This window comes from Panthera pardus, unplaced genomic scaffold (genome assembly GCF_024362965.1).
Source record: "Panthera pardus isolate Hobbes unplaced genomic scaffold, ASM2436296v1 HiC_scaffold_2, whole genome shotgun sequence".
NCBI classification, from domain to species: Eukaryota; Metazoa; Chordata; class Mammalia; order Carnivora; family Felidae; genus Panthera; species Panthera pardus.
This window is the reverse complement of record NW_026526765.1, coordinates 88,538,504-88,553,307: the sequence shown is the minus strand read 5'-3', so window position 1 is coordinate 88,553,307 and position 14,804 is coordinate 88,538,504. Positions and strand designations below refer to the sequence as shown.

Below are 14,804 nucleotides of genomic sequence, written 5' to 3'. Positions count from 1 at the left end.
GGAACAATGCAGCCAATTTTTATAAATAATTGTCTTGCTTATCTTAGTGGTGTACAAAATATTTTCTAAAGTCATGTCTGCAAAATCAACATGAACTCAGGGGAAACATCAGAAGACTTAATGACATAATATACCAATGTATTCCTATGTTTCAAGGCCATGGATAAGAACAAGAAATTATTGCCAATAGTATTATAATGGCTACTTCTAATCCTTTGGATATAGTATGCACCTTTATTTAACAGCAAAAAAAATTTAAGGCTAACTCCATCCAAGATAGACCATATAATCTAATACAATATCCAGCTTAAAACAATCAGATGGTCAATATATTTTTTAGGTTATGCCCAGTCTGTCACTGTATGCCTTCTCTTCTTCTCCCAACGTGACCATAACTGTCAACTCTATCCTCACCCCATGACATCCAAAGGCTACGACTTATTTTCATCAGAAATAATGACTTACTGTGGTAGTAATTTTCCCTGGGGTGACAGGAAAGGGGAAGTCAAAACCAAAATAGCATTAATCCAAGTTAAAATAAAAGATTATGAATAGTTTCAAAATCTCTGTCACCACAAGATGTGATGCTATGGCTGATAATGACTTCTTTCTACCATAATCTCCAGGCTAAATCCTGACCAGACACAAGGTGTTTAAGGTGGTCTTGCTTAATACTCAGACACTTGGTGCCAGAGAAACTAGAAGCAGTTTAAAAAGCTTGGTCTTGGAACATGGCCTCTACCTCAGCTCCAACTCCCACTCTCCACCTTGGGTTGTGTTTCATTTCCCTGGGCTCTGGTTGCTACCATCACTTTCTTCTCAAGTCTTCATTTTCCAACCATAGGCCTCTGCCAGGTTCTCGTTGCCCACCTCCAGCCACACAAGTGTACTATGTATGCATGCTGACAGTACAAGATAGCATTTTAAAGCTGAGAAGTCCTCGAGAAATCATTGAATTTAATATCCTCCTTTCAGAGCTATGGAAACCAAGAATCAAATCCGATTTTCCCAATTAAATACTAAAGGTATGGCTTGAGCAGGATACATCATTGGACATATTTTTCTTCCTCACTATGACTACTAGTGGTGTGTTTTCTACAAATTAAGGTATTCCTTATCCAGACTCCACCTGCCATGTGTTTCCTCCCTCCTCAATTGCTTTTCTTTCCTATGTGTTACCTTGGGTCTTGGGCCACCATCAGAAAGACCGCTCTCTCGCATACAATGCAGGTCTACACATAGAATGAGGGATGGTCTTCATTCAGACCTCCACTTGCTAGAGAATAACTTCTCATTCTTTTTCAATTTGGGGAACCCAAGGACCATCTGACATCCTTTCTGCAGACAGAAAAATGTCATTTATCCTATAGAGATGTAGAATTAAGAAACTGGTTTTGAAACCTGCTCCCATCTTCAGTTTGTCTGTCATTTAGTCTGCTCCCTGTGCATCTCCTGCTACCACCAGAATCAGTCACATATGCTTTTGAAGTGGTCTGGGTGTGAAAGTCCAGAGCTTGACATGTTTTCTCCCCCTGAAACATGTGAGGCATAGTTGAAATAGTACTACCATTATTACAATTGTTCAAGTCCATTTTGCATTAAATAGGCTTTTTTTTCATTCTTTCCCAAGAACATATTCAGCAGATACACATAATTTCAATGTGAAATATGTTTTAATATCCAGCCAGTATCAAAATTAACTTTTAACTCACATAATTCATTCAAAAGTTCATAGCTACCAGAATTTACCTGTTTAAGTCTACATTTCTTGTTATGGTGTTTGTGGATGGTATTTCAATATAACTGAATTTCTTCCCTTGATATTTTCTTGTTTAGCATTGACAGTCAAGGGTTTATATATCAAGACGAGTAAGAGGTAACAGTTCATTCTCAAATGTCTGTTAAAGCTTTTTCTTTCTTTTTCTTTCTAGCTGGATGAAAAAAGAAAGATTCTACAAAATGTTAAAGCAAAAGAGTTAAAAGGTCAAGGTTCTGATCAAACTTGCCCAGGCACTGCCTGTTTGAGCTCAAGTTGATTATTTCAGTTTTCTGTGAATCAGGTTCCACATCTACCAAATACCCTCAGTTCTTGTTTTCAAAATACAGAAAAAGTCCTTGAGAAAATGCATTATGTGTTACAGTGCAGAGTACGCTTACCATTCAAAAGAGTGTGTTAAAGAGCTCAGCGTCCACTTTTTGTGCACATAAAATCAACCCACGTTCCAAGGAAATACATAGACTGTCAGGGCTGTGAAGAAAGGATGCATTTAACACAGGAAAGGGTTTTACTAACTAAAACAGTTGTATGCTGTAGTTAAGTTATGGAGGAAGAGGGGTTAAGAATCTTTTATCTGATAAATGTGTGAAATTCATCTTTCTATAGTCAAAGAAACTGCTCTATCAGAAGGAGAAAAAAGAGAATATGTTATATATTGTCATACTCCTTTTTAATAAAACCTAGGGAAAGCTATTTGTTCCAGGCTGAGGTTGGGAGAAATAAGACAAGAGTGAACATATGAATTTGTTTTTACAGACTTGTCCAGTATTCGGACACACAACGAAAAACCCATCCAGGGGTCTATTTTTGCACTGGGCCAAAAGGATTGGCAACTGTTTATAAGAGTGGGCAAAATGAACCGAGGAAAGTAATCACCGGGCAATTCAGATGCAGATTGAAGGCATGGAGGAAAGGGTGGGAACATGCAGTTATGATGAGTAAAATCGCTGACTTTAGTCATCAAGACCAAGAGTTAAATATGTGTTTGCTTTGTTAGGGATGAATCAGGCTGAGCGACAATTGTCTGTGGTTGTGGTTATTGAGAAGAGAGAGCCAGTGTGCTATATGAGTGCTGGCAAGTGTTCTCATCCTGCGTGAGCCTAAAAAAAAAAAAAAAATTCTGTTACTGTTTCCATTGGCCAAGTAATGTGATCATTCCTAGGGCATAAAAATCACAGCAGGAATTTACAAAAATTAGACAAGCACTGCAACGCACATTATGCCACATGGTCATGAAAACTGTAATCAGTATTAATATTATTGAACATAGAGAATATTAAAAAAAAGGAGTCTGTTGAAAATGAGATATCAAAACTATGTAATTTATAAGTCTTTTATTTAGAGGAATGGTAGGCAAGTGTCTTCAATGTAGAAAGACTTTAACTTCCAACAGGCCGGCTCAGCCAGTCTGTATTAATGAACTATGCCAGACCTAGCATGGGGCAACCTATTATAAAGGATAAATTGGAGGGAGAAGAATCAGCAAGAAAAGAGTACTTTTCATGAAAAAGAGCAACAATGATAGGAGCATCTTCAAGCACTAACTACATTACAAAACCAGGATTGTAAATCCTACAGGAATGTGGAAAAGAGTTCATTCAGAATGAAAATGAGATCAAAGTTTGGATGGTCTACTTTATATTTGATGAGTTGTAAAGCAATATAATGTGACAGAAAATTTGCTATATAAGTTGTGGGTAAGTCCCTCCTTTTTTTTTTTTTTTTTTTTTGAGCTTCAGCTTCATCATTTCTGAGTTGAGGATCACTCTAGTAAGAATAAGTAACACTCATTGACAACATATTCCATTCAGAATTTGAAACTAGACTTTCAAGCCAGGCTATGAGTCATTATTTTACTCGTAATCTTTACCTTTGTAATGGCTTACCTTAATGCCTTTTCTCCTCAAATGAAAATTACCAGATCAGAAGATAAGGTTCCAGATCTGAGGTTCTATAATATGTCAATATTGATTGACTGAAGTCAGTGAAGCCTAAAAACAAAACATAACTCTCTCTTAAATTAACAATCAAAAAGGAATAAGTCCGTGCTTATGGCAACCTGGTAATTGTACAATTGCTGATGGAGTTATTCTTCGAGATGCAAATTAGAAATATCTATTATGTTCATATCTTTCAACTTAATAATTCCATTTCTAGTTATGTGAGGTATAATATTTAGTGTAGGAAATCTATTCGTACAAAGGTGCTCGCTTCAACCTTGACCAGTACAGCAAAGCATTAGATGCAACTAAATTTAAAAAAATGGAGAACTGATTAAGAAAATTGATGGAACACCACGAAGCTACTAAAACTGATAGTTATGAAGACTATAACAATGGCAACCTAAATGCCCATCCAAGTGAGAACAGATAAAAAAAAGTGTGGCATGTGCACTGTGGTTTGTTATACAGAGTCATAACAAATGCCATAGAATGACAGACGACCTTATGAATAAATCTTAGTACCAAGATTATTAAAGAAAGTAGATTCCAAAAGACCACATGCAGTATACTAAGCTTTTTATAAAGTCAGAAATAAAATATATAGTTTTTAGGATCACATATAGATACAATTTACAATTTATATAGATGTATATATACACCACCATTACATATATTTATAATGTATATAATATATATATGCAATGTATATATATATTATATATTTTTCATACATATGAAGTAAGGAAACAGTAACAATAGAGTTCTGAATGACACTTCTGGGGGGGAAAGGTAGGTGAGGGCTGGGAGACACAATGTACAGTGTAGGTTGTTGTCGAACTCATAGTTTTTGGGAGGATGGAGGTGAATTTCTGAGGGATTTTATAGTACTACATATAAGTACATGCTTGAACCACTAATGAGAATGTTGTCATGAACCTAGGATTATGATTCCTGCAATTATGTATATCTACAAGCCAAACAGGAAATAAAGATAAGACACATTTTTAAAAAAATATAAAATAGTTTTTAAAGATTCACTAATAAAAAAGACTAGAAAATAATAAGTACAAACAATGGTTGTGTTGCTGTGGTAACTGTGTGATTTTTCCTTTTCTTTTTTAAATATTCTAAAACATATTATTTTAATGAGGACAACTGTTTATAACTCATTAAAAAACAGTATGCAGACCCATGGGTCTGTATGCCAATGAACTTTTGTAAATATGAAGAAGACAAATGAAATAATGTAAAATTGATCAGCATTTCAGCAGGCTGTGGACCAATCCCCATAGCTGGAGGACATGAAGAAGTCACTATTGACCTTGCATTGACAACTAATTTAAGAATGAATCAAGAAAAAAAAAATGTGACTATTTGCAAGAGCATATGCCAGATCCAATTTGCAATGAAAAGTTATATTACCTACTAGAAAAATCTCCATTTGGCATTGACCTGGAGTGTGCAACTGTTAGGTTTCAAACATGAAAGTAATATGACCGATATGCTCTCCTTTTCAGTTATTTCTGCAGAGGTTGTATACAGAGGAGTTTCAGATTAACATATGTAACATGGACTTTGAGCCCATTAGTTGAATGTTGATGCGCAGAAAACCAACAGGAATAGGGGATGATTCATAATACAAACAAATTGATTGGACACTTTGACAATGATGTTCATAGAGCATGACATTGTTTCTGGTTGGATATTAATGCATTAGGAGGCTCATTCAGCATCAGAAAAATATTACACCAAATTACACTTTTATAAAGAGCTCTAAACCTTTGATTTAGAAACATTTAGACCATTTTCCACCTTTCTTTTAGCTTTTAAGATATAAGCTATATGATTGTTTTTAAAATATAATGATAATTTACATTTGAAGAATACTAGATGAATTAGATAGGCGATATACTTTGCAGCATTGTCATATATATTTTCCTCAAATTTAGTGTTTTCTTTCTAGTACACCATCTGTAACACATATAAATCAGTAGATTTCACAGTGTATTTATTCCAGTTTTATTTGCCCAGTAATTAAAAAAAAATCTTGGGCAAGAAATAGCTTTCAGAAAATAGTCTCTTTACAGAATTTAAAGATTACCTTCCCTTTATCTTCTCTTTTATGCTATTCCTCATTGTAAAATAAAAATAAAGTTGGAAAATATTTTATGAAGTAATCATTTATAATTTCTCATCAATTAAAATTTAAAACCACAAGTGTTTGGTTTTTCTCTTCTTGCTAGTTATTTAAAGTCTCTGGCTTTCAATGACAGGTGTAGAAAGCTATGTGATAAAATAAATTAGATCTTCAGATTCGAAAGAAAAATAACCAAGTTTGAATCCTCCTGCTGCCACCTTGAAAAAAATCATGTAAAATCCCTGAATCTTATTTTCCTAACCTGTGAGAAGATGACAGCAGCCAACATAGTTTACAAGAATCCTTGAAAAATAAATGGGAGCTTCTATTCAAATGAGCAAAACTCTTACTGGTTTTGTTTGTTTGTTTTTAATTTTTTATAACGTTTATTTACTTTGAGAGACAGACACAGAGTGTGAGAGGGGGTGGGGCAGACAAATGGAGACACAGAATCCAAAGCAGGCTCCAGGCTCTGAGCTGTCAGCACAGAGCCCGACATGGAGCTCGAACTCACAAACCCTGAGATCATGACCTGAGCTGAAGTCGGCCACTTCATTGACTGAGCCACCCAGGCACCCCAAAACTCTTATTGTTTTTAATAATTGTTTTAGAACAAAGTTCTAAAGATAAACATAATTGTTTTAGAATAAAGAACTTGAAACCAAACTATCTTCCTAGCACAAGGAGGACGAGGCTGTCTCAAGAGTGCACGGAAATCCCAGTGAACGCTTTTGTAAGGGATTAAGAACAGTCTCCTCTGAACTCAGGCACCCAATGCCAATATGACTATGTTGTCCTAGGGACGGCATGGCAGCACTTGCTTTCTGCAGAGTTGGACTGAAGTCTGTGGGCTGCAATACAAGCACCTACATAGATGTTCTGTGGAGATTCTGGACATGAGATGTCACTGTGTCAGGAGGTAGAGAAGAAATGTGGCACAAGTGAGCTCTTATGACATAAACATAGCATCTGGTCTAAGGCTTCTAGCATTGCTATAAAAATCACGATATTTAAATAAATGTATTTGTTTCTTGCATTTTAAAGTTATTTAAATTATTCATATTTATGTAGAAAATAGATGCAAAAAATAAAAGCAAGCAGAAAAGAATTACCCATACTCCTACCACCATAACTGCTATTAGTTACATTTCTGCTAATAGTATGTAACCACTAATAGCATTTTGAACAATATTTTATATGTTATTTTCAATGTGCATGGATGAAATATATGTATCTTTAAAGTGGGATCATAGTATGACATTTTTTGGATATGTTGCATTTACCAACATATCATCAACATACTACATATTGATCAATATAGGTTGACCCCATCATTTGTAATTATTGAATAGAATTCCATTTTATGGATATATACATTATTCAAGTGATAACCTATAACTGTATATTTAAATTATTTTCAGATTTTCCCCATTATAATAATATTGTAATATATATCTTCACATTTCTATCTTTATGAATCTCTATGATTATTGAAAAAAAATTTAGAAGTGGAATTTCTGAATTAAATACATTGCTTCCAACTACACTGTACAAAGTTTCTACTAATTTTACTCCAGCCAGCAATTTGTGAGAGCCCATTTCTTTTCAGGGAACCACACTGAGCATTTTTCTTCTTTAACTCTTTGACAGCCTGATAATTGATGAGAAAAGAGAGGATATCTAGTCTTTTTGTCCATGGTTATGATTACTAGTAAGATGAAATATTTTTCATCACTTATTATCATTTATATTTCTGATTATTGTACCTTGCCTGTTATATGTTCTTTTTATTACTAGTTTGTAAGATTTCTACATCAGACATCAACCTTTTTCTGTCACTCATAGTTATATATTTTTCCTTGTCTGTCATTTCCTTTTTCACTTGGATTATGGTGCTTTTCCCCACACAAATGTCTTAAAATATTTAATTATTTAGATCTTTGAATTTTTGCTTTGAGTCTTGATTGAAAGGGCTTTCTTCACCTGTACATATGCACTTGTATTTCCTTCTAGTAGTTTTACATTTTATTATATACTTATATTCAATTCATTTAGAGAATTAATTTTATTTTAAGGTGTGGGTTACATATTTAAATTTATTCTTGCCAAGTGGTTAACTTGTTGTACTTGCCACAACAATTTTTTATCAAATTGTACGTTTTCCTTACCGATTTTAAATGTCACATTTATTATACAGTAGTCTCCCTCTCCAAAGTTTCATTTTCCATAGTTTCAGTTACCTGTTATCAACTGCAGTCCAGAAATAAATGACACCCCTTCTGACCTGTCATCAGAAGGTCACTAGTAGCCAAATGCTATGTCCCAATGCTTACATCATTCACCTCACTTCGTCTCATCATGCAGGCTTTTTATCATCTCACACCATCACAAGAAGGGTGAGTACAGGACAATAAGATATTTTGAGAGAAAGAGACCACATTCACATAACTTTTATTGTAGTATATAGTTATAATCGTTCTCCTTTATTGTTCATTATTATTAATATCTCACTGCACCTAATTTATAAGTTAAACTTTATCATAGGTATGTATGTACAGGAAAAACATAATATATTTTAAACAACATATGCAATATATATATGGTTACACATAGCATATATAGGATTCAGTAGGATCGTAATCCTACCACTATTACTTATATTTCCACTCTTAGCTATTAGTACCACTATTGTATATATAGATGGTATAGCGGCATACAACCACTAGAAGCATGTAGCTACCATACTGAACAGTACAAGACTAAAAATTCAGTGCCATCAGGACTTAGATAATGACAAAAGCTTTTCTAGGGGTGCAGCTGGTCCAAGTAGAGTTACAGACTGATATAAAAAGATAGCCTATAACAAAATACAAAGAAAGAACTGGAGTTGAAATGCCAAGGAAGAGGAGCCTGCAAAAAAGACTAAGAGAGAACAGTGTAAGAAATAGGACAAAAGGGGAGAATATCTGAGATTTGGAAGATGAGAAAAAAAGGTACTGGGGAGAAGAACTGCTGTTTCTAAGTTAGAAAATTTTGCTAATCCATCGAGTCATCTTCAACAAAGGGTTGGATAGCACTGAAAACATATTGGCAATTAAGAAGTAATGATCAATAATGGTTTTAAAATGAGCATCTAACAAATTCAGAGAGTCTGAGAAGAATTTTAACTGTTTTGTAGGTTTTAACTAATTTCAAATATTTAGTTTTTACCTACAATTTTTAGCTAAGCATAAAACTTTCCATTTCATTTTGGAATAGAGTCATCCTTGATGCCTCAAGTTTTCACATTCCACATCTAATATACTATAGAATCTTGAAGTTTACAACTGTGAAATCTCTCCTCCCAAGTCATCTCCTGCCATCCTGGTACAAGCCACCATCACTTACTGTTCTGGATGATACAGCAGCCTCTGGAATGGGGCTCCAGGATCTTACCCAATCCTACGTTCCAGATTTCACTCTGAGTCAGTGTGATCCTTTTATAAAAGAAGTCAGTTCCTATCATTCCTCTGCTGAAAATGCTTGGAGGTCTTCCTGTCTCTCTCAGAGTAAAAGGAAGAGTATGTAAAAATTTCCTACAATTTTCCATGATCTGACCATCTGCTTCCTCACTGATGGCATCTCCTGCAGCAATTTCTCCTTTAGCCTTTTCAGCCATTCTAACAATCCTTTACCCCAGCCAGCCAATTTCTAAACTCTGGGCTCCCTCCTTACTTCCTTCAAATTTCTGCTCAAATGTCACTGTACCAAAACACCGTTTCCAGCCTGTTAGAGGAGCAGCCTCCTTTTCCTTGTTCCATATACCCTTATCCTATTTAATTGTTCTCTATAGCACTTCTTACTCTCTGTTTTCTATTGTATTGTACTACATTGCATTCTATTCTTTTTTATTTGTTTGAGATATAGAGAGATAGAGAAAGAGAGTGAGCTGGGAAGGGGTAGAGGGAATAAGAGAGAGAGAGAAAGAGAGAACCTTAAGCAGGCTCCAACTCCCAGCAGAGAGCCCCACTACAGGCTCAATCTCACCATTATGAGATCATGACCTGAGCCAAAATCAAGAGTCAGACAACTAACTGACTGAACTATCCAGCCACCCCTATTCTATTCTATTCCATTCTATTCTATTCTATTCTATTCTATTCTATTCTATCCTATCCTATCCTATTCAATTTTTCTCTAATCTCTCCTCACTAGAATGTGAGTCCCATGAGGGCATGAGCTTTCTTTGGTTCCCTGCTGGATCCTGCGAGCCAAGATCAGTGGCGGCACTTATTAACTGTATGACTCACTGAGTGAACTTGTATCTGGATATTTAAAAAATCACCATGAGTCTTCTAAATCATTGCTGGCATTAAAAGTAATGTTTCCAATTTTGAAGTCTCTCAGAAAGGGTTCTTCTCCCCAAGAGAAATTTCCATTTCATGTTTTGAAAGATTAAATGAAAAGGAATTTGCGTTATGATGATTGAATTTTGGGAATATCATAATTTCAAGAGATTTTTTACTGATAAAACTTAATTGTGATCATTGAAAATAAAAATATTTCTTGAAAGGTCATACGGCATAGAAATGAAAAGGTTAAGACTTTAGAGACTTTACAGCAAGATCACCTAGTCTTGGAGATCTACTTCCCAGCTGTGTAACTTTGAGGACCCCTTATATGCCTCAGTTTTCTCATCTGTAAAACAAAATAAATAATTGTACCTAATTTATAAAGCTGTCATGAGTATTAAATGATTTAGGTCATGCAAAGTGCTTAAAATAGTGCTTTGAACATAGAGTCTCATAAGAATTTGCGATTATTATTTATTTGATAAGAGTATTATCACCTCACAAGTTAGTAGGTACTTGTGGTTGACAGACTCTTGGATTTTGTTAGTTTATTTTTCTCTGTAACGATTCCATGAAAAACATCTCTTTAGGGGAGAAATCTAGGTAGTAATAACCGCGTAGATACAAAAAGTAGATAAGAGAATGAAGGCAATTTCTAGTCATTTGCATAAACTCTCTTCTTTTTCACCTGTGGGACTCAAACAAACTTTTTGGGCCCTTATACTTTGCAAATAAATGCCACCTTGTATCTCCATTTCAGTTTACGTGCACGGGCAAAGTCAAAGAGAAATAGGGCGGATTCAGCAAGTGATTCCCCAATAGAGTAAAACTCTAAAAGCAAGTTTCTTCTGCCCAGAAAAAAAGGCTATTTAGAAGAATGAGGAGTTCCAATATTGAGAATGAGTGAAGAAAGTTCAAATTCACAAACCCTAGGTTTTAAAAAAATTGACCTTATGAAAGTCAAGTCCTTAAATATTTGTCCTCCTCAGGTAAATCTGACTTAAGCTGTTCATCCATACTGTATTTCTAGGACATGACATCAATGATCATTTTTTTAGCCTTCCAAAACACTTAGAAATTTATATATTACATTTCATAAATCGACTAGATGGTGATATTAATAGTCATAATTGATACTGAGCCATGGTGTTTAATTTTGCATCACCTGTGTTTACATGTATTTATCACCTTATTTGAACGTAATCTTTATAAAATCGGGTCTTCCACTTCCCTAGTAATTCCCCAAAGAAGCAAGAGCAGTGTTCAGGAAACAACATTATTGGTGGGGATATAACAATCAAACAGAATTTTTAAGGACATCATGTCCCCTCTTTCAAATATTATTGCTTTTGAAAAATATAATCTGCTACTTAAAAGTAAATTTTAATGAGGAACAGATTATTGTTGCCTATGTAAAACATTTGACATGATTTCTTGAACAATAGTGAACACCACTAAAAGTTGATTTCTCTTCTGCCATGACCTGAGGCATATTTATTAGCTTTTCACTGCCTAAATGTCTCAGCCTAAAACCCAGCAACAATCAAGACTTGATATTCAATTTAACTGAGCAAAATATTCACTTTAAGGATTGAAAAGACAAAAGAATTATATGAATTTATTTTCCTCCAACTCTGCCCCAGGGTTTACAATTGTGTCAGAGACAAGTCAGACTGGAGGAAATGGCATCTAATGAAATGCTGAAAAAGCAGCACTCATTGAGCCAAGAGATCAGAGAAGGAAGTCATCAGTTTGTGATCTTAGTCAGGGAGAAAGTGGGGCTTCAGCTAATACCTAAAAGGTATGTAGAGTTTGAAGAAAGAGATGGGAGAAAAGATGGTTACAGCTCTGGCTTTGGAAATTTTGTACTTTTTATTTTTGGCCAGGACACATTTACAGATGATCTGTTAAATTAAAAAAAAAAAAAAAAGACTTTGTCCATCTTTGTAACCTTTGTGTCTCCCCAATCCACTCAAAGGTGACTCAGAGTCTTTATAAACAAAGTTCAAAAGATCAGTCGGAGACAAAAATCTCATGAATTGTATAAAATTGTTCCTGTTTAAAAAAAAAATAGTGAAGGATTTGTTTTGCAGAAAGAGAGGAATTAAGCAGTGGGAGAAATAATAATATCCCCAACATTTATCATAATAGAATTTAGTATCTTTGATTTTGCCACTTACACCCTGGGGAAATATACTACAAACTACATTTTTACCTGTCATGTCCTTTTTTGTAGAAAAATTAGCATTAAAAATACCCTTAGTCAAAGTCACCATTTCAATGTAAGTTATAATTAAAAATGAATGAAATAAAAGGGAATTGATCATTTTTATAGTTTGCAGGATGCTTAATTGTGATTTTTCTTAAAAAGAAACTAACCACTACCACAACAAAATTATTTACAGGATATAATAATGTGGGGAGCAAGAGATTCAAGGAGATGGGGAAGGAAAGAAGGCAATTCTTTTAGATTCCCAGCTTTATTTTATTCTAATTTTATTCTAGGTATTCTAATTTTAATATGTGCCATCCTATAAAAATCCTGCATCTTAACTATAACAGAAAGATATTGATCCAAGATTTTGAGGGGGCTGGGGAAAAAGAATGAGGGAGACACAAGGATTGAGGGAAATTTATAGCTGGAGCTGATACTGAGTGAAAATTTAGAGTACGTACCTAGCTTGTTTTGTGCTTCCTTTCTTCCAGAGAGGAAATGACACTTTAGATTCCCTGGGATGCTGGAACCACATGCAAAAAAGGATGGGCAAATTTGTCATTCAGAATTTATGAAGGATATTTTTTCTTCTCACTGACTAAAAAGAACAAATCAAACACTAGGTTTCCAATTCTGAAAATTAGTAGACTCTGGAGAGCCAATTAAACATTATTCCCCTATCTCGACTCTGTTTTAACATCCTTCTTTATTGCACACTGTTTCTTTCGCTCACAAGGCAGGTAGATGGTGTTATCAGGCTAATTTGGGGACAGTTATCATTATAATGTAATTTTTTGCAATTATGTGGTAGACCAGGTGGCAAGACAGCATGGCTTTGCATTGCCAAGGTGCAAAACAAATTCAGTGTTCAATCAACCTGAGAGAGAAAGGACAATTCTCATTTGCATAAACATGTAGCCACGGAAACGAGATGCACAGAGGTATAAGGGGAAAGAGACCTATTTTACATGATGTGCATAGAATATTTGACAGTTTAGATTGGAGGCGTCATTGATGTGGGTTGGAATGGTACGGTTGGTTGCCATGGATATGGTTTTCCCTACTGGCAGTGCAGAGATTGGCAGGGATGGATGCTGGAAAAAAAAAAAAAAAGCCCAAACCACTGCAACACTCTGGCAGCCTCATTCTTTTCTTTTGTTGAAAAGCTATGTATCCTTTCTGCACTAATGACAGCTCATCAAGTATGCAGTGTAATCTAGAAACACTGATATTTCTGTAATAAATCATTCATGTATAATATATATGTATTTATACATTCTATGCACATATATATGTGGTGATCTACATGTATATATTTGGAATAACATGTATGCAGATTAATAAAAGATTAGATTCAGGAGGAAAATATTTACCTCTTTCCTACTCTTTTCTATTTAGCATTAATTTAGGAAATCCTTTGATATGATGATTTATTAAATAAAGTAAACAGTGTATAAATACACTGAATTATCATCTAACTTACAAAAAGAGAATTGCACAGTTTGTCTTTGTGGAGAAGGCAAACAATGAAAGAAAGGAGGAGTGGCTCGTCACAACGGCCTAGTCTCTGATTATTTGACCCCTACAGTCACCACATTGTTGCAATATAACTACTCAAATGATACTTATCCATGAAAAACAAGGTAGTTTCTATTTTCTTTACAGTTTCTAGCACAACATTTAGCATAGTAGAAACCCAAATATGCTATTTATGCTGTTTTTCAGAACAGTCAGGCATTTACTTTTTATTTCTAAAAGCTCACCCACCTTGTTTCCAGACAGTTAGTCCAGAACCTTGCTTTTATTAAAAGGGTTGCAGGAAACCTTTTGTCTTTAAGAATTTATTCACTAACATACTTTGTGATGGGGTCTGAAGGAGCGAAGTCTCCAACCACCCAGTCCAGCAGGGTAAGAACCTTTGTTTCCATGAATGCAGCTTTGCACTCGGCCATACTCTCGAGATCTGAATGCTGGTAGACAAGTTCTTATGAACTTGTGGGTTTCCTCAATCCTCCTCCCAGAATGGGGAGAAATGTTGACTGGCGCAGCATCCTCTACATTGTCTGTCCACCCAAACATTGGAAACTGGGTAAAGAGTTGGAAACAGGATTATTGTACTATCAAAATACCAGGATCACTTTTGAAACATGGCTACGTTGTTTGCCTTTAATAATTGGCTTAATAATATAATAGTTGATCCATACAGCCATAACTTGATGGATAACTACCAGTGAACTGATCTGTATTTGGATTAAGATTTAAGAGAGTGCACTTGAAAGAACAATTAAAATATTTTTCTCTCGCCTTGTAAGAGAGGTCTTCTAAATGGGCAAGTGAAGAAAGTCTGCATTGATACTACATAATTTTGCCTTACTTAACATTTTATATGAAGATCTATTCT

At 34.9% G+C, this 14,804-nt stretch overlaps 1 long non-coding RNA gene across 1 annotated transcript; it reads right to left on the bottom strand.

Moving 5' to 3' along the window:
• Nucleotides 1-2,156: 2,156 nt before the first annotated feature.
• On the bottom strand, nt 2,157-12,936 carry LOC109275072 (uncharacterized). Its single transcript, XR_002083962.2, has 3 exons — nt 12,865-12,936; nt 3,664-3,768; nt 2,157-2,248 (listed from the first exon to the last, which is right to left on the bottom strand). It is a non-coding gene; the product is annotated as an uncharacterized LOC109275072 (long non-coding RNA).
• Nucleotides 12,937-14,804: the final 1,868 nt, after the last annotated feature.